Genomic DNA, 26617 nt, shown 5'->3' on the forward strand with positions numbered 1-26617 from the left:
GCAATTCTTGTGGCTGGCAGCAGCTGCAGTGGGTTTGAGCAGTCATTTTTCCCAGCTGCTGGGGACGATGCGCTGCCTTGCATGGTGAACTTGGGGCATCCCTCAAAAAAATACCTGTGAAGGTCTGCTTTCCTCCTCCCTGGCAGTGCTCGGGGTCTGAGCTGGGACAGGCTGCTCATGGAACTCTGAGTAGTGGCAGGTTTGGGGTTTGCCTGATGATATCCCTGCAAAAAAAGGGGTGGCTGAGAGGTGCGGAGCAGATCCATTGACTCTGAAATGTGGGTTTGAGGGAAGAGGACACGTGCAATAAATCTCTGCTCTCAAGCTCCTGCTGTTTGTCCTCTGAGATGCCCGTGTGGCTGGGTATGTTTGCCAACAGCAGCAGGTTTTAGCCAGGAAAGGCAACCCCCTCTCCTTACCCAAGCCCTGCGAAAAAAGGCTGCATTTAGCAATTTTCCTCCCTCCCTCTGTGCTCCCAAGCTGTAAGTGAGCAGAAGGCTGCTGGAGCAGGAACAAGATTGGTCCTTGAGAGCAATTTTAGGTACTTTTTTTCTGATGTCACTTTTTTGACACATGGATATTCAGGCATCCTGCCCCAAGCACATGCCAGGGTGGCATCCCAGCCCACCCACCCACAGGAGAGCAGCCCTGTGCTAGGCATGGTCTCTGGCAGCGAGGGAAGTTGCCTATGTCCACACTGGGAACGCTGGTGTCAGACTGGGAACACTGTGCACTGAGAGCTGGCTGCTTACCTGGGAAGCACTGGGCTCCTTCAGGGTGCAGAGCTCCTGCTTGCAGGTATGATAGGGTCTATTTGCACTGCAGAATGGTGGGAACAGCCTCAAAATGAGTGTAAATATAAAGAAAGGTGGAAATAAAGAGCAGGGTTTGGGCTTTCCTTGTCCCAGAGTGGTCCATGTGCTGTAAGTGGACATTGTGACCTTCCCTGGCTGGGAAGGACCCTGCTCCAAGGCTTGTCGCTGCGTGCACCTGGGCCATGCCTGCTCACAGCCCTGTTCTCGGGGTGGCTCGTGACACCAGCCACAGCTGTTGGAGCACAGAAGGGCTGCCACATCTCCTTGGTTTCCCTCTGTTCTGACAAAACGGCAGCCAGCCCATGCCCTTGGTGAGGATGCCCAAGTCCCTGGACAGCAGCTGCCTGGTGGACATCCCTGTGGAAAGCCACAAGGGATGACTACTTTGGGGGATGTTTTTTTTATGCCGCACCCCCCTCCCTCCAGTCAGCATGGATGCTCTTCACTGCACATGTCAATGCTGCTTTGTTTGCAGCTCCCTTGAGTCCTTTTGTTCAATTAGCTGTGTGGCGATGAATCCCACAGGTTAATTACATATTGTATGTAAAAAAGCAACAGAGAAGATCTGTCTATTGTTCTAAACTCATTGTGCTTTGGTACGAGTTCAGGACTGTTGTTTTCATTGGCTTTTGTCGCAGTGGAGACAGCGGAACCACTCTGAGCTCCCTACCTCTCATCCCAGTATCGCTCACGCCCGAGTCCCTCCTCTTTTCAGTCTCACCGTGGCCGTGAGCTCTGCAGTCACCTGCTGGCCTGATGCCCTGGTCTGCTCTTCCCTGTCCCCCACGGAGCCGGGCTGAGTGGTGTGACAGTGCTACCTAAAGCCCAGTCTTCTGCAAGCACCAGCTGAGTCCTGCTGGAGCTGATCCCACCACGGCAGCTCCCAGCCAGCGGTTTGCAGGGCCCGGTGCTGTGTTTTTGCTGCGATGCTGCCCTGGGGACCTCTGCGATGCTTCTGGTGATGATGCTGAGGCCTCCTCCATCCTTTCCAAGCAGCTGCAATACATGTAGTGCCCAGCAATGTGTGTGTGGATCTGTTACTGCCTTGGCCAAAGGATTTTGGCCCTCTGTCAACAAGTCACCTGCCCTTATGCTGCTCGTGTACCTGGTGTGAGCTCTGTGGTCCCAGCCACAGCTGTCCCTCTGGTCCCTGTACAACAGTAGCTCTGGGCTTTTAACGCCACCAGGTGCTTGGGCTGGGCCCTAGTGCTGAATTTTGGCTGTGCTGGTTGTCACTTACTCTGATTTTGTACCGGGTGTCTTCGTTGGTTTCTGCTGGATGAGTTCAGTTTATGGCTTGGGAGGCTGCTGATTTTCTTAACCTCTTGTTAAGGGAGTTCTGGGCTGAAGCATTTGACAAATTCAGATAAATTGCAACGTCCTGTCTCTTGCTTGGAATGCTTGCTGTAAATTACCTGCAGCTTGGGGAAACGCTTCCAGTGCAGGAGGCCTTCTGGTATATGTCTTGAGGGTTCTCCTAAGGACTTGTAAAATCCTATTTATATATATTTTTTTTTCAGATTAAATCTGGTTTTGTCGCTGTAATAAAACTGTCTGTTCTGTGGTTACTTGGACCCTTCTTAAAGATAGAGGTGATGCCTGCTATGACATGACCTTCTGGTGCTGTGGTGTGAACCCCCTTTGTAACTGAGAAGTTGGTGGGGTTTTTTTATGTTTTGTTTTGTTTTGTTTTTTTTTTTTTTTTTGGTGTAGCTGTCTATGGATTAGGGAAGAAACGATCTCGTTTAGCACCTGAGGCATGGGAAGCCTGCGGACTGCCTTGTGATGGGCATGGAAGGCGCTGGGGGACCACATATTTAGGGGAGGTGGATGAAAATTCAGGTTGTGTCAGTTTAGTCTTCCTTGAACTGGCCAAACAGTTTTTTCCCATTAGAAAATAGCAGCACTCCAACGTTCAGCTGTCTCAGATGGCAAATAAAAGGTGATTATTCAGTATGGAAATTCTGAGTTGCATTTTGGAGTGCTCCCAGATGCATTGAAGTGACCTGAAATGCTGGACCTGAGCAAGCACAGCCCAGAGCTGGAGCTCCCCTGGCAGCACAGTCTGTGTGAGGGGGGTTTGTCTGGTGGCTTGTCCCTGCTCGCTGCTTGAGTGATGCTGTGGCAGAGAAATGCAGCTTCATTTGCCGTCACAGACCTTTAATGTCCTCCTGGGTTTGCATTAAAGACCCCCAGGCACACAACAAATGTGGCCCTGGGGGTACCTAAGGCAATAGCTGCTATTAAGATGAGGAGGAGTCTGTCTCTCCTGGGTTCCTGCACCCTTGGAGTGGTTTTAGTCCCTAATAACCCAAAATGGCTTTGCAATCTTGATGCTTCACATTGCCACCAGAGCCTGGCTGAGGACTTCTGCAAACTCTGCCTTGCTCTGCACCCTTTCCCTTGGCACAAGAGCAAGGAGGGACAGCCCAGGAGTCCCAAAGCAGGAGGAAAAGCTGAAGCCAAAGCCTTTCGCCCCTGTGCTACATCCCTGGTCTGTGGGCAAAGGATTTTAATAGGATTTTGGGTGTTGATGGCTGCATCCATCTGCCTTTCAGCTGTAGCAAGATGTCCTTTCACTGTCTGTGTCTGCCAGGCTTTCTGCTGCTTTGGGGTGTCCCACTTGGCTTGTTTCTCTGGCAGCATCTCCTTGCAGGGAGTATTTAGCTCTATGCTGGAGCAGTCAATATTGCAGCAGAGGTAAATGTAGGGGAGTGAGGAAGGGGAATGTGATGCTGCCACGTGCCATCAGGTTGGGAGGATAAGACACACACACACACACACCCCAGGGGCTAGCTGAGCTAATCCTCTCTGCTGGTCATAATTACAGTCTGGTCTGGCAGGAGACCCTGCAGGCAGGATTGCTCCGAGGGTGGAGGAGATGGCAGAAGAGCCACAGCTCTCTCTGCAAACAAGCTGCCCTTTGCCATGCTGGTGATGCCCTGATGCCAGGCTGGGGGCGAGCTGGTGGGGGGAAATGGCCTTTTTGGACTTGAAAAACATTTTTCCCAAAGAAATGGGCTACTTTGTGCCCTTGGAGGCTTGTGGCAGCTGGAGTGGCTGTGCCCAGCCTCATCCAGGGAGGGCTGTGATGTGCTTGGGATGTCCGTGCACCCTCCCACCCCAGGAAGATGGGGCTGGAAGGCAGCATATAGCGTGTGGGATACATAAGAGGGATGCAGAGAGCTGCAGCAGGAGAGGGAGGGTGAGGGCTGGGTTGGGGCTGGGGAGCTGGGGGGGCTCTGGCTCTTGCTAAAGCCACCTGAGGGATTTGCTTTGCTGTGTGATGGTGAAATGATCTCAGGAGCATCATCACAGCTCTGGCTGCCAGTTGAAAATGAGAAGAGAAAAAGTACCCCCCTCCGTGTTCATTGCGGAGTGGGGAGGAAAAGGAAATGAATGTTCTCCTTGGGCTTTTTCTAAGGGGGATAAGAACAACAACAGGAGCAGGAAAAGCCAGGAGAGGAAGTGATTCATATGTTTAATTCACCCTCCAGTTCCTATTATCACTTTTTATTTGTGCTACATGGCAGTGTTCAGAGGCCCCAGCTGAGATCAGTACCCCACATGTGCAGCTGGTGCTTAGTCGGGAGTGGGAGGCACAGCAAGGAGAGTGATGAGCATCCTTCATCTGCAGGGAGACCAAGTCATGGGGTGGGGAAACAGCTCTGCTGGCCAAGTAGGGGCTTTCCTCACTTCTTTCAAGAGACAGGCAGTGAGGATGGGAGGTGGTTCCCCAGGGGACACGATACAAATTGCGCTGGTATAAATTGTTCTCCGTCCCTGGAGGTTTCTGCTACATTTGGGGCCATCCTCCGCTCTTTCCATCACGTATGCTGGGCCCATGACAAACACCTGGGTTGTCTGCTGCCCTAAACCTCAAAGGTTTGTGGTTTGGAGCTCTAGCAGTTGTAGCTGAGATGCCCTCAGGCTGGCTAGCTGGGAGCTCGCTGGGCAGCAGGAGGGCAGCTGCACCACAGCTATGCACTGGCAGGCTTCAGAGCAAGAGAAATGAGTGATGTGCTCTTTGTGACCCCAGTATCAGGCACTGGGGGAAAGGGATGGAGCTCCGAAAAAACCCCCTCGAGGCGATGCCTTGTTGGGCAAAGGTTCATTTAATTGTCTGCTGAAGTAGTTTCTCACTGAGCAGAGCTGGCAAGAACTGAAAGGCATTTGCCTCCTGCAGGCAGCCGGTGATGTCCCTCTGCGGACAAAACATGTATAGTATAGTGTATTCATCAAGAAAGTGCAAGGAGAGGTTTTTTGTTATGGTTTTTTTTATATATATATATAGGAAGCAGTATTTTCTTTTAAAGGAGCTTGTAACTGCCTCCTAGATATTCCTTTTGTGCTTAGCCTGGGTTCCTGTATGTCCCTCTACAAGGCTGGGGCAAAATCCCTGAGGTGCAGCCAGGTAATGCATTGTCACTCAGAAGAGCAGAACTTGCTCCGGGCTCTAACACGTTCCCAGGAGCAGGTGGAAGAAATGTGGGCACTTGCAAGGTAACAGTTTTGTCTCTGGGCTGTAGAATGACGAAGAATGATGTTACTGGTGGCAATGAGCCCTGCTGTGCCCAAGGATAGGAATCTAGTTCTGAGCAGCGCGTTCCACTCTGGAGAACAGCCAGAGAAGAAGGTGGTCCAGGCTTCCTGCAGCCCAAGGGGGAGCAAATGCAACCCAGCACTGGATGTTTTGAGTGGCTGCTTCTGCGTGGGCACAGAATAAACTTTAATGAGATCCAGTGGACCATGGTATCAAATCTTGCTTGCTTGGTGGATGCGCTGTTCTGATTAGCATCAGCATTGCATAGTCCATCCTAAATAAGGATCTAATTTGGAAATATCTGGGCTGGGATTAAGTGGAATATCAGTCTGAACAGAGGGACTGATGGGATCACCAAGAGGCTTTGCTCACACCGGCCTGAGCTGCTTGGGCGTTGTCAGCCCTGACTTTGTAGGTGCGTGTCTAGCCAGGGCTGTGGAACAGTTTCCCAGCAACAGTTTCCTCAGCTCCTTGCTGAAACTGCCCAAATGCGAGCTGCAAGGGAAGGTGTGGGGAGAAACAGGGGAAGCCAAGCAAACTGGCTGAAATCCCGGGCTTGAAAGCTGAAGCTTCTCACTGCCTTCCTCGGAGCAAAGCCATCGGCTCTTCTGGTTTGTGGTGTTTTTTTTATTTTTTTGTGTGTGACAGCTCTCTGAATCTGATGGATGTATTCTGCTGTTTCTTCGGCTACCAGCTTCTCCTTCCATGTGCCCTTGTCACTCATGGGAATGCTGTTCCCATGTGAGGTGGTGCAGGCAGCCCTGGGCATCTCTAAGGTGAGACCCAAGGGAAACAGAGAAGCTTTCTGAAGTCCTGCCCAGGTGAGGTGGGTTGGGGTGAGCCCAGCAGGTCTTGCCACCGAGGTGGCTGATGAAAGCAGAAAGGGAGGTGAGAACAGAGTCACCCAGCTGGGCTCAGCTCTCCAGACCAATTTTTTTCCCCTTGTTCCATGGCTCAATCCAGGTCTGAATTTTGAGACATTAAAAACAGTGCAGCGACTCCTGCTCTCCTGGTACAGGCTGTGCTCAAAGCTGATACCTGTAGGCACCCACCACTTCTGGATTTCCCCTGCCCTCTTCAAATCTTAGTTCTTTGTGTAGTCTTGGTGCCACAGATGCCTCCTAGGCACAGACAGCTTGAAATCTGGACTTCATCACTCCAGACGTGTTCTAGAGTAGCATGTATGTGTTGGCCCTGCTGGGGGGAGTTTGGTGCCCGTGCACAAGACTGGCCGTTGCCCTACCCTCCCTGTGGGTCCATAGCTGGGAGTGGTGTGCTCTTGCACTTTTCCATGTTACTTAATTAATGATCCTTGTTATGTGCTTTCATCTTGTGCCCTGCTGATACACAACCCGGGGCAGCCTGGGGCTGGAGCAGCAGGCTTTCCTCCCTGCCTAGGAAATCACAGCTGCCCCTGGACTGCCGTGATGGCACATCCCAGCATCCTGCTGGTCACTGGGAAATGCTTGGGACCTGGCCTGGCACGCTAGCTGGGGAAAGCTGTGGTGCCCTTCTGTGGGCTGTTACAGCTGCAGGCTGATGCTTTTTCTCAGGGGTTACCTGCTTTCCCCGGATTTAGCTGAATGGTTTGGAGATGAAGTTCCTCAAAGCCCCCTTGAAATCTCATTTCTGCTGACAGACACGTGGGGAGAGCTGTATTAAACCTGATAAGAGCTGGCTCGGAGATCCCAGCTTTCATAAATACAGTAGCTGGCAGCCGCTTCCGTAATGCTTTAGCACCCACTGTAAATAGTTCCTGCAAGCAGAAGGATAAGAGCAACATACAATTGCCGTGGTTTAGGCTGTGTGCTGGTTTTGGTGAGTGCTTGGGGATTAGATGGAAGCACTGGGAACAATGCCTGTGGCTCTGCAGGCAGCTCTGGGAGTGCTGCCGGCTTCGGCTGCTGCGGATCCTCACCCATCGCTCCCTCCCTCGTCCCTGTCTTCTGGGTGCCCAAACCCCCCTGCTGCTCCAGCACCCTGCTCCCTGCCTGTGCGAAAAAATTATTAAATTGATTACTGCTTAGGAAAAAGCCTTTGTCTTTAGTTAGGGGTCGCTTCACTTGGGCAGTGGGCTCAGGGAGCTTGTGGACAGCTTTAATGGGCGGGTGGTGTTTGTCCTGAGCCCACGAACAAGCAAGATATGGACAGGAACATCCAGAAAATAGATATTGTGTGCAGCTGTGTCATGACAGTAACTCCACTGGGCACTGGCATCTGGCCAGTGTCCCTGGCGTGTTTGAACCCTATGGATCACGAGGGAGCGCATGCTGCCACTTAGCCTAAACTTAAAAGTTTACATACACCAGGTGTGTAAGCTATTTTTGCTTTTCACAGAGTATAAAGGCAGGCAAGCTCCGGGACTGGGCCAGAAGCCTCACCTATGGGTGGATGCACCATGTGGAAATTTTCCCAGTTACGGAGAGGCTCCTGGCGCTGGCTGCAACGGGGCTCCCAGCTGAAGGGCGGGCCTGGGTGATGTGAAGGTAGTAAATGGCGATGTCTCCTTTTCTTAGTCTCTGTAGCGCTTTGCAGCAATTATCTGGTGCTTTGCTCCTGTTTCTCTTTTATCATAGTGTGCATAATAACTAGTACTGTTTCCTTCTATCATATTGCATGCTGGTTTTCCTTTATTATAGTGTAATATAACAAACTGCATTTAACCTTATATTTGATTTGGAATTCATTTTTGCTTGGTATCCAGTGAATCAGCAAAACACCGGGCAGTGCCACATGCCTAGGGCAGAGGCAGTGTGCAGGACTTGTCTGTTTGTGGAGCCTGTGTCTTAAGTTTGCTTAAAGTTGGGGTCCTTGGGGCTAAAATATGAATTTCCCTTGGGGCAGGGGTGGGGATATAGAGGAGACTTTGCAAGATGCCTCTCTAAGAGGTAGTATGTGAATGTGCATCCACTAAAGTCCTGGCTGTCCCACCAGGAGTGCAATGGAGGGAGAAAAGGTCCATTTGGTGTAGAGGAGAGACTGCTTGGTGGCTGGGATTGAGATGAGCAGCATCAGGAAGAGAGAGAGACGACAAAAAAAGCTATTCCGTACTATAAGCTATTTCCCTGTTGCTCAAATGTGTCTCTGGATGCCTCCTGCAGCGAGAAGCCCTCCCTGCCTGCTGGCAGGAGGATCCTATTTGGATCTGTTTAGGCAATTTTTCACTAATATTGTTTATCATGTGTTGGAACGGTGCCTCAAAGCCTGAGCAGCCCTGGGGTGTGCCAGCTGCCCGGTGCGGTGCATGCCTCCGTGCTCCCTGGGCAGATTCAGCCCTGGGGAGAGCCATCACCTGCCCTGGGCTTTGCTCAGAGGGTCTTCAGCTTTCTTGGTGCCTTTATATACAGGCTGGCAGTGTGGGGGTCATCTCAGGACTTGGTGTGATGGGTGTAGTCACCCCCACCGCAGTGTTAAGGTCACTTTGCAGCCACGTGGCTTCAAATGCATGGCAGTGATGGGGACCAGAGCTGCTGGGTGAGCTGGTTGTCTCTTGGGTAAATCCCCTGGTTAAAAGCTTGGAAAATAAAATCCGGTGCGTTCCTGGACATCAAAACAGGTGGAAAGGATGCTGCATGCTACATCTCTCCTGATCAAAGCAGGTGAATTGGGCTCGAGCTGCCAAGCTCCAGGACAACCCAACTGAGTGGATCAGGCACAGCCTGTGAAAACTTCTGGGGCAGCTGGTCTTCGGGTGTTTGAGTGGATGTATTTGGGACAAGAGATATTATGGCTTTTGAGCTTCATGTGGTTCCTGGGTCTGGAAGTTGGGGGCGAGGATCAGGCTGTGCATAACTGCCCCTTCTGCTCAGGCCAAGGCTACAGAAAATGGGGAGGATGAAGGCAGACTGGCCAACCTGCAGCATCTGCTGCCCTGCTCTTGCTATGGGTGGGTGCTGCCACCAGCCCCCAAAAGCCCTGTTTATCCTCTGCTACCCTACAAACGTGGTTCAGAGAAGGCAGAACTGTTAAATGTTGACTTTCTAAAGATAAAACCAGATTACAATCATAACAGATTACAACAAACTTGCTGCGTACTGCAGCTGAAGAAGATACTGAACCCCTCTTCATCTGCTGAAGGTAAATGTTTTATGAGCGAGGGTGGGAACATACAATGTTGAGTCAAGAATAGCAGCAGGGTTGGCTGAGGGCTTCTGTGAGTGCTGGTTGACGCTATGTGAATTTTGGGGACAGTGAGGATTGCGATCCTTGCCTTATGCACTCGGTGACTGGAGCACGTCAGCCTCTCAACATCGGAACTTGGCTGAGGAAACACAGAATGGCTGAGCCTAGCCTTGCCCATGGACTGGAGGAAGGTGTAACTTGTTTCAGTCCACAGGTAGCCATAGAAAATGGGCCACGATGAGCTAACATTGTTATGTTGCCCATAACATCACAAAGATAATACTTAAAAGCAATGATTTAGGAGCCCTTCTAATATCATTCCTATTCAAGTCAAGCATAATTTGAAGTGGGTAAAAGGTTTTCTGGTCTGCTTCAGTGTTACTGTAAGTGAAGAAGCACTAGAAGGTGTTTCAGGAGAAGTCTCAGACACAGCCCTAAGCTGTGCTCGTTAATAATATTTTTAGTAACGGGAAAGACAACAAAGCTGTTGGTGGAGGTCTGCAGCTGACGGAGCAGCAGTACATAATGAAGAGGACAGGAGACCAAAATGATGATGGGTGATGACTGATGGTGAGTGCTTGCTAAGCTGGACCCCCTTCTGTGCAGTACTTGGGGTGGGGAAGCAGTGGCCTGGAAAGGAGTAGGGATTGCTTTGGAAAATCTACCAAGCTCTGGCTGAAACCCACCTGGGTGAGCCCTGGGGTTGGGGTGGAGCAGCCAGCGGGTGCTGAGGGACTTTGCTACTGGTTTTATTCATTCTCTTGAAATAACACATCCTGTTCTGGTCTGCAGTCAGGGGGATGCTGACAAGTTGGCTTGGAGTGGATTCAAAAGCGTCATTAAAGGTTTGTTGGAAAAAGTGCCACACAGCCAGGGAGCTTGTACATTTGGACTGCTGTGGGGAGGTGACTTGATTCCTGGCTCTTCAATGCTTGTAGCAACCCTAGGGTGAGGGCTTGCCCATCCTGCCTGAGCGTGAGGAGGAGGAAAGACGTCATCCAGACGATGGACCTGCTAGGCTGCCCACCCAGGGACTCTGGCTCTGTTGTGCTTCTCTCCAAATTGTCCTGAGCAGCTGCAGCTTTTGGATACGGAGCAGGGGTGGATCTGGGGAGGTACCTTGGCTGGGGTGTTGGTGTAGGCATGAGCTGTGGGAGCAGGCGAGGAGGTAACTGGGCGTTGCAGCAGGAGCATCCTTGGTCTGGTCCAGCAATGACACCCCAGGGTACTCATTGGGGTTGGCTTTCCTCCATGTGTGGACACCAAAGAGCTTTGCAAACACAGGCTATTGCAAGGAGCTAGTTGACTTTCTGTGGTGTCCTCCAGTCTTTTTGCGATTGAAATGACTAAAACGAAGCCCCAGGCTTCCCAGTAAACAATGAGCAGTTGGTTTCACATGGCTCCCTGTCAAAAATCCCAAACTGGAGAGGCAGGAAAACAAACAATCAGATCAGAAAGAAATGGGTTTTTGGCACCGGTTCCCTCCGTGTTGACTGGGCTGTGAGACAGACCCTGAGAAACGGCTCGGGTTTTAGTCAAACGGCTCAGACACGAATAAGGGGGGGCGGGGGTGGGGAAATGGATAAAAATGTGTGCTGAAATCCAGACGCCTGCCGTCGGATCGGAGCAGAGCAAAGGTACGGGTGTCTCTGTGCTTTCCAGATGGCAGATACATTTTAAACACAAGAGGTGTAGTTATACCCTGGGTACTGAAGCAGAACAAGTGCCAGGAAAAAATATGCCTCAGCTAAAAGATGGGAGTTTGGGAACGGAGAGCCGCACTTGTTTTGTAACTGGAATATAAACTACAGGTCTGAGGTGGAGCAGCAGGCGCAGGGCAAAGGCATCTCTGCAGGCTCAGCTTTCCCAGTGACTTGGGACTGTTGCCTCTCTGGTCATTAACCTAATTGACCAAAGCATCTGGGGGGGAATTTGCTGATATTGCTTCTTGCAGTCTGCAAGAGCTCATGGATGAGTGAGATGATTATTTTTTTTAACAGAAGATCAGTTTAGTGTTTCTTGATCATCCCGTTCAGGGTGCAGCTTCCTTGTGATTCAGCTGGCCAGAAGTGTGGTCCATGCTTTTGTCTGCCTCCCACTGCACTATGTATTTTCCTTTTGCAGCAGTTGCAGAAGTTTCTGTTACTGAAGTGGTGTGTGTGTTTTTTTTTTGTTTTTTTTTTTTTTCAAGGGAGGATAGTCTGGTTTTGGGAAAGTTTAGTCTCACTTCATGTAAACATCCTCAGACTTAGATCATTCTCCCCCCCCCCCCCCCCCCCCCCCCCCTTTTTTGTCCTTCTTCAGATTATTGTGCTAGAGTAAATATCATTAAAGATGTTTCAACTTTCACCGGTTTTCCTGTTGTTAAACAGAAGTAGGTGTTTTGGTGTGTGCAAGCCCTTGGGAGCAAACCTCAATGGGGACATCGGTGCAGCATGTGGCATTTACTGGAAAGTGCTTTTTTTTTTTTTTTTTTTTTTTTTTTCCCAGCCCAAGGCATTTTCACAGGTTTCTGAGTGTTTACCAGCTGTGGAAGTTGCACAGTAACCCTTACCCTATTTCTCTTCCCTATGGCAATTGCAGACTTGTCTCCTGGGGAGAGCAGCGTTTGCTCCCCCCGTTGGTCCATGGCATTGTGGTGAGTCTCTCCAGCTCTCGCCACTCCAGCAGACAATTTGGCAGACCCCTGACAGGCACTTCCAGTAGCTGTCATCTGCTGGGTTGGAGGCTTTGTTGAATACACATTGCTCCTTTGTTTTTAAAGATGCTTTCAGGTGGCCTTTGCTTCATGTCCTCTTTTTAGCTCGGTTTGAAATACACACTTGCCTATTGAGTAGGAAAACCCACAGATCAACTCCACCAGTGTGAAACTCAAGAAAGGAGGCATGTGTCTAACAAAACAAGGGGCTGCACTTTCTGCCCCAGACTAGTCAACGTGACAGATACTGATGACCCAGATGGAGTGCAGGGTTGCACTCTCCTGGGAAGTGGAGGGTGGGCAATATCCTCCTGCTGCAGCTATCCTGGGAGGGGAGGTGGTACCTGCACGGTGCTCCCTGATGTGCTGTGGGTCCTAAGCATGGGATGGACAGATAGATGTGGGACAGAGGCTGGGCGCTCTATTGCCCCAGCACAGCCCTGAGCCTGTGCCAGGGAGGGCAGGCTGAGATGCTGTGTTACCTGCAACACTGTGGGCATTGCAGGTGGAGGCAGAATTACCTGGGTGGGGGGCATAAGGTGGTCTGCATTGCCCCCAGGAAAGCTGCTGGTCCCCTCATGCTTGGCAGATACCAGTGCAAAGCTAGCCTGAACCAGCCTTTGGGTGCTAAAACCCAGGGCAGGAGCATACCTTGCAAGGGCTCCCTTCCCTTGTCTCAGAATGGGAGCCGCTTTATCCAGACCACCTCATCAGCGTTAGACCTGCTCTCAAACCCCAGAAGCTCCCCAGCTGCCTATCCTGAAGCTTAAATAATCTTTGCTCCTGAGGTTTCTTTTCCTAGTGTCCAATCTACAATTTACAGTCCATTACTTCTTGTCCAGTTCCCTGTGAGGATGCAGCGCAATTTATTCCCACACCCTCTGCAGCAACCTCTTACATAATTGAAGACTGCTATCCTGTCTCTCCTGCCTCCTGATTTCCAGACTAAACAAATTCAGTTCCTTTGGGATGTTTTTTTTTTTTTTTTTTTTTTTTTTGTTTGTTTGTTTTTTTTACTTTCCCCCAACAGGTTGTGTTTTGCTGCCTTTTGCACGCTCTCTTTACTGCCCTCTGAACTGTCTCCAATTAGTCCACATCCAAAGTGCTCGTGGCTGTGCGGGTGGGAAGGAAGAGAAGAAAAGAGAAGCTAGTTAGGCTTTTGCACTGCATGGACGGAAAGCGGTGTTAGGAAGCTAGAGGTCCTTGGGATTACTCGATGACACAGTGCTGCTATATGGGAATAAGAGGTTAGCAAGCGAGCAGTGAATGTAGATCAGGTCAGGGAGCGTCTGTAAATGAAGTGGTGCTGGGTTTGGGCAATGCACTGGATGTCTCTGGGTGCTTCCATGAAGCTCAGGGCCAAGCAAATTTGGATGCTCCTGGGTGTAAAAAAAAAAATAAAAATGGTAGTTTCTATCAAGCTGGGCTTTGCAGTTCTGCATTTAATTTTTTTTTTTTTAGTGCTCTTTCCAGCTGGCACCTCGGGCTGCTAACCTGCAACCTGGGCGCTTGCCTTGCCTTCGCACGCTTGCGGGGAGAGCTGTCAGCCCGTGGGTGCTGCTGCCTCTGCTGCTCACTCCCCCGAGGCGCCAGCGGCTCGGCACTGGGATGTCGGCGCTGCTCCTGATGCCGTCTCGCCATATTTCACTCCTGTCTAGCTGGGTGGTGGGAGGAGATGCTCCGCTTTGTCTCCGTGCCGATCAGGATTGTCTTTTCTTTCGGGATGGGGAAGCTGATCTGCATTCGTGTCTAATCATCTGCCGAGCTGACAAAATTATTCACGTAATGAGTTCTCAGGGAGAACCTTGCTTCTCCTCCCCCTCCCGCTGCGCTAGCAGGGAGCTGGGAGCGGCCTTGGCTCGGTGCTTGTCTGGGAAGGCAGAACTCTGCGGAGCCATGGGGATGGGGAGAGGGAGATGGGAGATGAATGGTGAACCCCCAGAGTTCAATTACCCCCAGCTCTCACCACGAGCAGGTAACCATGGAGACATCTGAATCCAAGGCATCACCAGTCCCCAAGTATCAACATATACATATATATTTATTTAAATAAAGACCCTGGGCTTGTCACTGAGGAAGCTGTCTCAATGCATTCAGGCTGGCTGCCACGTTGAGACTGTCAGAGGCGCAGGGCAGGATTTGGGGGCGGCGTGCATGCAGGACTGTGTGTGAGAGGGTGTCAAAGCCATTTCCCTGGGGGGCTGGAGGGGTGTGCTCATACAGGGTGCATTTGCATCCCTACCAGTGCCAGCTTGTAGAAACGCTGAAAAAATGGTGAGGAATGGGGTTTCTGTTGTGAGCGGACCCTCTGGCAGCATGTTTTTTCCCATCTGCACATGTCAGGATGGCCTTGCTTGGGCTGGACTTGGGATTTTGGTGTGCAGCGTCCTGGTAGTTGGTTGGGGGATTTCTATGCATCCCAAAGAGGATGGGTATTTGCAGGTTTTCCCTGTGCCTCCTCCCTGAGGTGCGGGCAGCAGCGTGCCGGGGCAGGAGCATGCTCACGGAGTGCGTGAATGAACAGGAGCGCTGGAGAAGACATTTAAATGAAACACTTGTCTACAGGATTTTCTTCCCTTAGCTTCATTCAGATTTAGGGATGAAGGTTTTAAAGAGACAGCACCCAGGCTGGGTGGCACAAGTGGGCGTCCCTGTGAGGGGGTGGCTGGATGCTGAGCTCTGCTGCTTCCCCAGCCCCAGAGGTGCTGGTGAGGCATGGTAGAGCCCTGCAACGGTCAAGCAACAGTGACATAAGCTGTCCCCAGACAGCCTGGTACCCTGGTTCTCTGGGGTGATGTGCACCTGTGATGCTGCTTGTGCCCGTCCCATGCAGGTGAGGTATACGCTGGGGCAGGGGCTGTGTGCTGTGCAGCAGCATGTGCTGGGGCTCAGCATGAGGACAGGGGCAGCTTCGGGACAATGTTAGCAACACTGACAGTGGCTGGCCCTGGAAGCACCTCAAGCCCTGGATGCTCCTGGGTGCTATGAAGCAGCACAGGTTTGCTTGGGGTGCTTTACAGTGTGGTGGAAGGAAAGGGAGGAGCTGGAGGGGCGTGGGGGCATCCTGCCCACCCAAACAACCCCTGGCCGAGGCTGCAGTGGGCTGTTTCCCAGAGAAGCCAGCAATGACAAGCTTTAGGGGGACTCCTGTGCAAACCAGCTGAGCTGGGGTGGAGGGAGCTGTGCCATGCTAGGACTTCTCCCTGCATGTGCTAAGGTGGAATATAAATAGAGCTCTGTGCTGCCGTAGTGCAGCAGCCCCTTAGTATTATCCCTGGGCAGCTGTGGCAGTGCTGTGGGTCTCCTCGATGGGAATGCAGAGACCCTGTGTCACCTCCAGCTCCTCCAGCCTGCACCTTCAGGTCCAGTTGTCCATGGGCGCTGCCCAGGAAAGCAAAATGGAGCCCAGGCAGAAGCGGTGGGGATGCACCCCTGCAAACATGATTTAAGAGGAGGCCTTGTATACAACTCCTTCCCACTGGCAGTCCTTAGATGCTGTGGGGTAAACCTCTGGCTGATCTGGAAGGCCATGTACCTCCATGTCCCCACAGTTGCCCTTGCTTTGGCTGCTGGTTAAGGGGAGGCCTGGTATCGCAGAAGAGCAGGGAGTGCAGCGTCATGTTTTGCATGGGTATGTGGTGGCTGGAAAACTCATGCCTGCTTTGGATGGGAAGAGCTGTGGAGGTCCCCATGCCCCAGGAACAAGGTGTGTGCAGAAAAGCAGAGACCTGGGTTGCGAAAGAGGGGTTGGGGAGCACCAGCACTGTCTGGCAGGGTAGCGTGGGGGGGTCCTTTGCCAGCAGTCCCCGGTGCTGGGGGTGCAGGTGACTGGGAGCTGCGGCTGGGTGGGTGGCTGAGCCTGGGGTGGCCAAGCTGGCCTGGGTGGGCAGAGAAGTGGCTGTCTGCTCGGCTGGACACCCGGTCCTTACCCTTGGTGTGTGTGCAAGGGGGGTGTGCCCGGACAGTTCCTGCTCTGTTTTGGTGGAGGTCGGCTCCTTCCCTCCTTTGTTATCCCCCATCTGCGCCCTCCCCGGTATATGTGCGAGTTTCCTTTCTCCGATTGTCAGAAATTTCTTCTCCACTGTGTGGGCAGGAGACAGATTTTAACTGTCTCTATTTTCTCCTTTTTTTTTTTTTTTTTAGATATATATTTCGTTTTATCCCCCCTCCCCCTCTCCTTCCTTCCTTGCTCCTCTTGTCTCCCCCTCCCTCCTTCCCCTCCCCTCCCTCCTTTTCTCCCTCCCTCCGGCTCTTTTCCTCCCTTTCTATTACAAATAATGTCTCTGGAATAATATCCCGACCTCGCCCAGCTCTCCCGCAGAAGCCATGCCTCCGTTCCCAGGTAAGCGGGGATGGTGGCCCCGGGGAGCCCCCGCTCCCTCTCCCGAAGTAGACAAACGCTGTCGCCGTGGGGACATCGTGTCCCCCCGCTCGCTGCTACCTGTTGGGGACGGCCGGGAGACGGCGGTCCCCGCCAGCGGAGGCTCTCTCCATCCTCCTCCTCTTTTTGAGCGATTCGGTCTCGGTGGACATCTCTTCTCCTTCCTTCTCTGGCGGCTTTTGTCTCATCCCGGCGCCGGGGGCAGGAGCCGGCGGCAGCCAGCGGGGAGAGGTGGGCTGGGGGTCGGGGAGCGCTGCCCTTTGGGGGGGGACGGGACCCCAAATCTGAAGCTCGAGTCCCGGTGTTGCCCCCTCCCGAGGGTTTCTGGTGGCCGGGGCTGGCCGTGCCGGGAGAGCTCTGACAAAGTTTGTATTAAGGCAGCCTGGGGGCGGCGGGACCACAGCGTGCGCTTAAGGTGGCTCTCCGGCCGGGGGGGGGGGGGGGGGGCGGCCGGTCAGCCGTGCCGCGGCTCCGGGGCGGTGGGGCCGGGGGTCCCGCTGCCCTTGGGAAGGAGCGGGATGGATGTGTGTGTGTCTGTGCCAGCGGGCTGCCCTGCCTCTTGCCCCGGGTGGGGGGCTTGCAGCCCCCTCTCTCCCCTGCTTGTAGCACCTGGGTGCTCAGAGCTCTCTGGAGAGCCCCTGCTTGGGTGCAGGGGCAGTGGTGGTGGGGGGTGGTGGGCTCCTTCAGCATCAGCCCTCCTCTGCCAGCCCAAGGCCTCCCAAATGTGCAGGATCTCCTGGTTTCCCTGGGAGCATGCAGGGTCCATGGGTGCCCCCAGCCGCCCCCCCCCCCCCCCCCTTCCCCACCCCCAGCCTGCCCTGGGCACCCAGCGTTTTCTGTTGTGTCTCTGCACCCAGTTGCCACTTTCTGTGGGTCCGGGTGCTGCTCTGAAGTCTGGTCCCTGCCCAGGTGTTGCTGATGGCAGTGATGAATGAGTGGTCCCCAAAATCAGGGTTTGTTTGCCCTGTTCCTGCAGCTCTCCCAGCTGCTGTTGCGTTGCAGAGCGTGTGTTTTGGTGCTTGCTCTGCTGGCTCTCTGCATGGCTGGAGGGGGGAGCAGGGATAACTCTCCCCCACAATCCTGAACATGAGTGCTACTGGTACCCTGGACCACCCTGCCTTCCCTCATGGGCCACATCGCCCCCCGGCTGGGTGATCTAATCCTGCTCTTGGTGCTGATGAGGGTCCAGGCTTGGCCTGTGTGCAGATGGGGAGGTCTGAGCTCAGGATGCCGTGGGATGTGGTGACACTCTTGCCTGGTCCGGATCCATGGCTGGGGCTGTTTGGCAGATGAGGCACAGCATTACGGAAGGCGCTGTCAGCGAGATGAGACACACGTTAGCAGCCTCGCTGGCATCTTTGGCAAGATTGGGGCATAGCTACCACCCGTTGAGCAATTGGAGACCAAGTGCCATCCAATCCAAACAGGAGTGTCTTTTGGAGGAGTTCCCTTCAGCTCCCTCTCACCAAAGTACACAGCCTTGCTGGCACACGGCATGGTAGCAGTGGGGTGCCAGGGAACTGAGATCTGGGGTCTCTCCGGTCAGCTTTTATGGGGGTCTCCCTGCAATGCAGCTGTCTAGCAGTGTGGCGCCAGGCAGGCAGGGTGGGTTTCAGCACTGGTGGGCTGTGCTGCCCTGGATTCATGTCTACAGGTCTGGGAGGTGGAGGAGATGGTGGTGGCAGCAAGCTGTCCCCTGGCACGGAGCTTCCCTTTGGTCTTGGCTTCTGCCTGGCTGAGTTTCCTCCCTCCTTGGTGGTCCTGGAATACCTGGGAAGTTTTGTCACTGTAGTTTGGGCTGCATTTGCATCCCTTGAGCACCTAGGGGTTTCTTCCTCCTCTGCCATCACACAGAGCAGCTTAAACCTTGCCCCAGTGGAAGGCCGAGTGAGAGCATGGCCCATCCCTGTTGCACCTTGGCACCTATTGTGGACAGGCAACAGGTTGATGCTGAGGTGTAGAGTCTTCCTTAAGTTCACCCATGCTGCTGAGGGCACTGATGATCTGAGCATGTGTGTGGGATCTCTGGGCTGGTGCTGCCTTTGACCCGGCTGCAAACAGGACTGTCCCTATGTGAGGCTGCAGCCCCCTGCGCCCCATCCATGGTGTGGTTGAGTCAATGTACCCTCCCACCGCATCCAGTGCGTGAGTCAGGCTTTTCATACACTGTTGTGAATCACTCACAGCCACACTGATGACTTTAGTGACAGCTGAAAAGAGAAAACAATCCCCCCACCGCTCCCCCATCACCACTACTGCTGCCAACAGGGCTCCTGGCTCACAGTGACCCAAGCAAACTTCTGTGAGTGGCACCCTGATGATGGCATCTGGAGTTCCTGCTAACTTTCTGCATTCCATGGTTGTGTTGATCCATGGATGGCACAGAGGATGCTCGTGGCTGAAATGGATGTGTGGACATCAGGGTGACACAGCCTGAAGGATGGCTCTTCTACCCCGGTGCTAAGGGGGCTCTGCTGGCTAGATTGGGGTGAGTTGGGTGATGTGCTGAGCCATCCCTTGGCTCTTCCCTCAGGGCAGGGTGTGTTTTGTGCCAGTTTTCCCAAGGTTGGGAAAACTTTCCGTGTCTGTCTCTTTGGGGACAACACGTGGAGATCTGGGGCCTGATCCAGGCGGCCTGCTTCTCCTTCCCCGCCAGCCCACCGGGGTGCAGCAGGACTGTCTGAGCCCCAGCATGAACAGCTGCTGATGAGCAAGAGCTGTCAGGAAAAAAGCCAGATCCCCCCCATGACTGTGGCTGCTCCTCTCCCCGGTGCTGCCGGCTGGCAGATGGTCGCGGCCAGTAGCTCGGCTGGTGGCTGGGATGCTCTTTGCTCCCCTGCCAGAGGCTGGGGTTGTGCCTCCGCTGCCCCCCCTGAGGCCGGAGGTGACTGTCTTAATACAGGGAAGATGCTGGTTAATTAACCTCCCCAGGGTTCCCTGTCTGTCACCTTCCTGGCTCTGCTGGAGAGAGCCCAAAGCAGGAGGATGAGGGCACTGCCTTCTGCCTGCCTGGGCAGGGGACCGGGGCAATCCCGCATCCCTCGCCAGCAGCTACGGGCTCACTAGGAGCTAGTGGAGCATCCCTTTGTCCCCACTCAAGCCGTGCGATTGTGTGTGTTGGGGATATTGGATAAATCCAGTACCCTGCACCTTTGCAGAGCTCCAGGGAAGGCACAGGTGAGGGGCAGATCAGACAGGCTTTCCGGGTGCCTTCCAGGTCCCAGCCTGCCCCTTGGCCATCTCATGCATCATTTTTCCATGCCGCTTTGCTTTATCGCTGCCTGTTGCTTTTGCAAAAGCTCTTCCTGCCCCTCCCTCCGGGTGCTGGCTCCCCACCAGCATGTCCCCTCCTTCCTTCCTGCTCCCTGCGGCTGAAATGAAGTGCTGGAGTATTTCAGGGATGTCAAAACATACCATTAGTCACAGCCGTGAGGCCGCGTGCCTGGGGAGAGGCTGCTGAGCTCTGTCAGGCTGAGAAATGAGCAGGGCGGGAGCGGGGGATCGGGGGGTGAAGGCTCAGCAGCAGCCCAAGGCTTCAGCATTTCTCCCTTTCCAGTATCTCTGGCATCGACCTGACTTCGCTCTGAGCAGTGGGTTGGACCAGAGGTTCCCTGACATCAATTGTTCCAAAATTCCCTTCTGATGTTGACATATGGCATCTGCAAAATGAGGGGCTAGGTGCCCGCTCCCCTGCTTTGCTGGGTTTATTCGCCCAAAGTACTGTACCAAGGCACAACTGTGCCCAGCTCCTGTGCTAGTTATTGGCTGAGAAGGGATGTTTTCCTTCTCTTCAGCACAGAGGCGTTAACTTCAGTGCTTTCCATGCTGGGTTATGTGCTCCCTGCCTCAGAGGCCACCTCTTGTGGATTTAAATCAAATATTGGGTTTCCCAGGCAGTTGTCTAAACAAGGCATCATGGGCATGGAAACACCTGCTCCCCGCAGAGGTGCAGAGCCCTGCTCACCATCTGCAAGCATCCCTGCTTCCCAACCTGGCTCAGGCTTGTGGTTCTTCCATTTCTTTGGTACCAAAATACTCTATTTACTTTAATTGAACAAGCAGGGAATGGGGGATCCTATTTAAAACACACCGAGCTCCTGATGTAAAGCACCTGTCTGATGGCAGGGACAAGGTGCCAGAGATGTCGGAGCCTGATTTCTGCTCCCTCCGGCGCTGCTCCTCGCTTTGCCAGGCAGCAGAAAGCTCAGACTTGTCAAGCTCCCTGTGGAAGGGGTTGAGCTTCATCTCCTCCCGCGATTCTCTGAGGACTGTTGCCTATAAATAAGCACGAAACCAGCCGGAAAGGTACCTTAAAGCACGGAGGTGTAGGCAGGCTTGGGCGATGATGAGCCTTACCCCTGTGAGCAGATCTCTGGAGAGGGCCAGTTAAGCTGTGGCTAATATTTTTATGGATCTTTCTGGTTCAGCAAAGCATTTACATTTCCCCTGCCTTGTTTTTCCAAGCTGCAGGCAAAAGGTGGGCTTTAACCCCTTGTTACCCTGGGTGCGGCAGGGGGTCCATCTGCTTCGTGCCTTCTGACTGGGACCAGCGTGATTGCTTTTAGGGAACTGGTCTGTGCTGGGGTAGTTTGCTTGATGTTGACCCATCCTTGAGGCATCGTGTGTGACTTCTAGGGGTGGGTGCTGGAGGGTGAAGGGCTCTGTGCAAGCTGGCACTGTTAGCAAAGAGCCCTGGGGAGCATGCCCCTTCCTGCGGGTGGAGCGAGCCCGCTCCCCAAAGCAGGGCAGGGTGCCTGTGCCGCCTTGCCTGCCGCAGGGTGCAAGTCTTACCAGGAGCGGGGGTTTGTGCGGTGGTGGAACCACATGGGCACGGCTCCAGAGAGAGAAACCCCGGCTCTGGTCTGCGCTTGGGGCATGGATCCAATCCTGTGGTGGGTGGGGAAAAAATGCAAGCCTCTCCCCTCCAGCTCGACGGCATCTGCTCTGCAAAGCTGGTGTGAGTTTGCTGAGGCTTTCCGTGCAGGGCTGGGAAATAAGACCCAGTTTAAAATGGATATAAACTGGGTCCTCCAGGGGAAGGAGCACCTCTTGTGCACGTTTCTGTGACCTGGATGAGCCTCATGGTGGCCCAGGGTGGCTGCTTCCCAGTTGGCTGCCTGGTGAGTTGTAATTGAAACCTTGCACGCTCACTGTGCCTGAGAAAATTAGGCTGTAACTAATGGGAGTCACTCAAGATGGTGGCTAATTACCATGATTAACTGAGCAACAGTTTGGGTGACTCTTCTTCCTGCTCTGTGCTCTGCCAATTGTCCCAGCCCCTGGGGAGCGGCTGCAGCAGCTGGGGCGGGATCGCACCCTGCTCACCGGGAAATTGGGAACGAGGGGGGAGATGGTGCACAGTCCCCCGGCAGTGGGGTGGGCTGTTGGGCTGTTGCTGCTCCTTGGCTTTCTGTATAAATAGGGGTTTTGCTCTCTGGAGGCAGCTGGTGAGGGGGGCATTGGTGCTGTGGGCATGGCTGGAGCTGGGACCCCTCCTGGGGGTCCATACGGTGTGAGAAACTCCGTCTTAAAAGTGTGAGTTGAGGCAGGAGGGACGTGCTGGGAAACGGGGATCCCGTCCCTTGAGTTTTCCCCCCTCTGTCGTCCTCTGTGGGATTTTTCCCTTTCCTTGGGTCCCCCCTTCATTTCTGCCACATCAGACAACGGCTTTGGCTGTTTGATCAGCAGCTTACTAAGCAACCTTAAAAAAAAAAAAAACAAAACTGTTTACAAAACACATCTCCACCGATGCTAAGTGAGTCTGGTTCTGTGGGCTGCCGCTCGCCGGCTCCACTCAAGATGTGTCACTTGCACCGGTGGTTATTTTTAGAGCCGAGGTTTGCAAAATGCAAAGGCTGGGCAGGTTTTTCCAGGGAGCCAGATTCCTGGGAGGAAGAAGCGGGGACCAGGGTGATCTCTCATTCTGTACCAGTGTGTGGCAGCTGCTGTGTTCACCAGTGTCCTCTGATGAGATGATGCTTGTGTGGCTTTTATAAATCCCCCCACAGATAGGAAATCCTTTATGTCTTTTTCCTTTTTCCTGGTGGTCCTTGCTTTTGTGTTCAGTGATATGCCTCCCTACTCCATCTTTGGTGGCTGGTGCTTCTCTGGAGGCTGCTCCAGGTTACCAGTCTCTCCACTGGGGCTGGCTGCTGTGCAGCCCTGTTGGCCTCTCTCCTTGCCTGCACCTCCTGTGTTTCTGCCCCAGGAGCTGAGGACCCTGCCCGCTCTGCTGGTGGTGCGTGCCCCGGGCTGTGCCAGGGTGAAGGTTTGGGTGCAGACAGCCGGGGAGGCAGCGGGAAGGGGCTGGATGGGTGCAGTGATCCTGTGCTTGTGGGGCTCAGCAGCTGTGGGAAGCTGGTCCTGGCAGGAGAGCATTGCTGTGCATCTACTCTACCCTCTTCCAACCTGCTTCTGACCCAAGTCGGAAAGTCCTCGGTCTTGCACCCTATACCCTGACCCCAGCCTAGTGCCTGGTCTCTCGTAAACCTTCTGCTGGCTTTCTGGGCTCATTGCAGCTGGGTGCTGAGCTCTGGGGGCTGCTTCTCTTTCCAGCCTGGCCTGTCACCCCTGGCAACGTCCCAGGGCCATCCTCTCCAGAGCTCCTGGGGTAGGAGCCTGTGTGGGGAGTGGGGCTGTGCTGCGCAGCACCTCCAAACTCCAGCATCAAAAGCACTGCTGGATCTTGGAGCTCTTTGTGACTCAAGGGCAGTGTCTCAGGGGATGAGGGATGCTCTCAAATGCCTTCTCATGTGTTGGGGTGATGCTGAGCAAGGAAAGGAGGAAAACAGCTCCTCACAGTGTAGCTTGGTGGCCCAGGGAGTCCGTGGGCATTCTGCATGTTGGACCATCTGGTGGCCATGCACAGGGGCTTCCCCAGCCTTGGAGACTGCAGTTTGGTTGAAGTTGAAATGCTTCTGTGGAGCAAAGCCAGTTTGCACCAGGCAACTTGAAGAGAGAGCAAGTAAGAGGGGTAAGGACAGGGTAGAAACTTTGGAACACCCAAATCTGATGTTGCATGTTGGAATAGGAAGTTGAAGGTTTGAAGACTTTAGGCTTGAAAGCCATTTTTTAAATCTGGTGTTTTGCTTCTGGTGGGTGGGATGTAAAAAGCAAAATTTTTGCGTGCCTGCTGGGTTGGAGTAAGCAGTTTCCACCAGCTACAAATGACTTCCCCTTCATCCCTCCAAACCTTTGGCACTTTTTTTCTTCCAGCAACTTGTAGAGCTGACACTGCTCAGCAGGTCTCTCCTGCCCCCTGCACCCCTGGGCTAACAGCACTTGAACTGTGTGATTAAAGGTCCGGGAGAGAGAATTTCTCACTTGGCTGCAGGATTTTACTTTTCTCCCAGTGACTTATGGCAATGCACAAATACTAGCCTTAGTCTTTGCTCTTGTGCAGGACCTTCGGAGAGGTCCTGTTTTTTTCTCCCAGCACCATGTGGCCAGGTTACAGCTGGGTATGGAGGTGGGCAGCAGGGCTGCTGCAGCTTGCTCTGCCTGCTTGCTTTTCCAGCGCCTGTTTCCAGCCAACTGCCAAAACTTACTCCGTCATTCTCATGTCTCACTTGACTTACTTGTGACTGTCGTGACTTTGTTTTAGTCACTTTATCTGTTTTGTTCATGCAGAAAGCTGTTAGTGTTGCTGAGAGGGTTTATTAGCTTCGAAGCTGTCACCTGTTTCCTACTTGTTATTCCAGGTAGTTAATTTTCTTTCTGTTCCTTGAGAGCTGGAGCTTGTTTTCCTCATGGTTCCCTCCTTTCCAGCCTCTGCCCTGGAGGGGGATGCAGGGCTGGTGGAGGGGGCTTTGGTGTGCCTGGGGAGGGGGCTGCAGCTCAGAGCTGCCGCTATCCCTATTGGGAGTTTTGGGTGACTTGAGCTCGCTTGGAGCAAAAGCTGAGATCTGAATTAATGTTTTGATTATCTTTGCCTCTTCCCCAAAGGCTGTTCTCTTTGTTTTTAATTTTGGAAAGATCTGGTATGCGGTCTCGCTCCTCTGCCGCTCCCGTCATCTGTAGCGTGCGGCTCACCGCAGGAAAGCAGCCGAAGGCACGGATGCTTTCCCTGGCACGAAATGCCAAGTGCTGCCGGGGGCTGCAGAGCAGCGTGGGCAGGCGGGTGGCTCAGGTACCTAATCCCACCGGGGCTCCTGCCACGGCCTCTGCGCACCAAAGCATGCCAGGTGCTTGGCCCAGGCTTTCACCAGAGGTGTTGGATAACGAGATGGGGAGCTCCTGCCTTGTGGATCCTCCTAGAGCAGTGACTCCCGGGGGTGTGCAGGTGACGGAGGGGAAGCGTGGTGCTTTGACCTTCAGCATCTCGAAGGTGTCACCAGCTGCTTTTGCAAAGGTGAACACTGGTACGCACTGGGTCTGTAATGGCGAGGGGTGGGTGTGCTGCTGGGGTGCTCTGTGCCCCAGGGAATGGCATGCAGGGTGCAGGGGATGGCGGCAATTCCTGGGGCTGGTGAACACGGTCACTTCTGTATTGAAGTGGGGAGGGAGGTCAGTTCTCAGCAGCACTGTGCTGCTCCTGCTGGGGGGACACACATGGACAGGGGAGGGGGCTCTGGGGCGCTGCTGCTTGTTTCTCCAGGCCTGAGAGAGGGGAAGAAGGGAAAGCATGTGTGCGCACGCACGTGTGACACTCCAGCCCTGTCATCTTCAGATGAATATCCTACTTGCAGTGCCAGCACAGGAGAGCTCGGGTGAGGCGATGAGAAGGAAGGCTGAAGCTGCTCTGTTGGATCAAATATGTATTTTATTAATAAAAGGCTTGTGCTGTGACTGAAGCGCCCTGCAGCTGGAGCAGTGTCATGTCAAAGTGAGGATTTAAATGCTTTAAAAAAAAATATCAAGTTGGACAGATAAGAGAGAACAACTTACGGTGTTTTTATCTTCCTCTGTTGTTCACCAGTTCCCTTAATAATTCAGGGGTTTTTTACATTAGAGGCAGCCAGACTTGGCAAATAAGTGAAATGTGGCTCCTGGAGCTACAGAGTAAGTACTGAGGCTTAACAGTTCTCCCTTATTGGTGATACTGGATTCTTGCCATTAGAAAACATGAGTACACCTGCACCAGGAACCGATCCCCCCATCTTGTGCTTTTGTAGCATGTCAATATTAACGATGCTTTATGGGATTGCATTGAGAAATGCTTCCGTCTGCCCAGGTGAAGCCGCTTTGCTGTGGTGGTCTGACTGGCACGGTGGGGCAGGAAGGACTCTTGGTTCAGAGGTGCAAATGGGGGTCTCGTCAGTATTGTGATGTTTGGGAGTGTAAAATGAGGATTGAGGGAGATCTTTGAGTGTCGATCCTCCCATCCCCTGCCTCCATGTGAGGCTCCTCTAACTGAGGCTGGACCGGGTGGATGTAGGCAACAGAAACAGGTGCTGCCCGCGTGATGCTGGTGCCTTGGTGCCCGTCCGGCACCGCCGCCGTTAAATCACTCGGGCTGCTGGCAGCTGTGGCTGTGCATCACTGGGAGGAGAAGACAAATAACCTCCCTCGGGCTGCGTGTGGTTCCCAGCACAATATATAAAAGCTGTCTTGGAGTGTTTAATGTGTTTCCTAAGGGCTGGCGGGTGTAGGGGTGGCTTGAAAAATGTCTCCATGCTTGCTGGTTACATTAGATATCTTTGCTGGCATTGTAGCCCCTCTTTTCCCCCCTGTTTTTTGGTTTTGGTTTTTTTTTTTTTTTTTTTTTTCATCTTTAGTTTTGTAGCTTCGAGGGCTGAATGCTACAGGTTCTGGGCTGCTGTCTCCTGCTGCCTGCTTCAGCTAAGGAGCTGCACACGTTGCACTGGGATATAGAAACGTGTAAAAATTTTGATTTGTGATCTAAAAAAGTGAGCTGAAAAACATTAGTACTTCTTGCATTCATGTTTTCAGGTCTGTCTCTGTTTTCTGAAATGTTGAGGCCAAAGAGGGAGAGGAGGGAGGACTGCAAGGAGCTTCTGGTCTGATCTTGTTTTGGCTGGGGAGCAGTTTATTCTGGTGGCCTCTCAGCAACGCTTGGTGTAGTTGAGGATGCTGTTGCCTCCATTTCATCTTCTCGA

At 53.2% G+C, this 26617-nt stretch overlaps 1 protein-coding gene across 1 annotated transcript in view; it reads left to right on the forward strand.

The window, feature by feature from the left end:
• Nucleotides 1-7733: 7733 nt before the first annotated feature.
• CACNA1E (calcium voltage-gated channel subunit alpha1 E) overlaps nt 7734-26617 on the forward strand; it is a 147556-nt gene continuing 128672 nt past the window's right edge. Inside the window, 1 exon segment of the mRNA XM_040611360.1 lies at nt 7734-7844. The gene's annotated coding sequence lies outside the window, so the exon portion shown is untranslated.

The sequence above is a fragment of the Falco naumanni genome, chromosome 11 (genome assembly GCF_017639655.2).
Source record: "Falco naumanni isolate bFalNau1 chromosome 11, bFalNau1.pat, whole genome shotgun sequence".
Classification (NCBI taxonomy): domain Eukaryota; kingdom Metazoa; phylum Chordata; class Aves; order Falconiformes; family Falconidae; genus Falco; species Falco naumanni.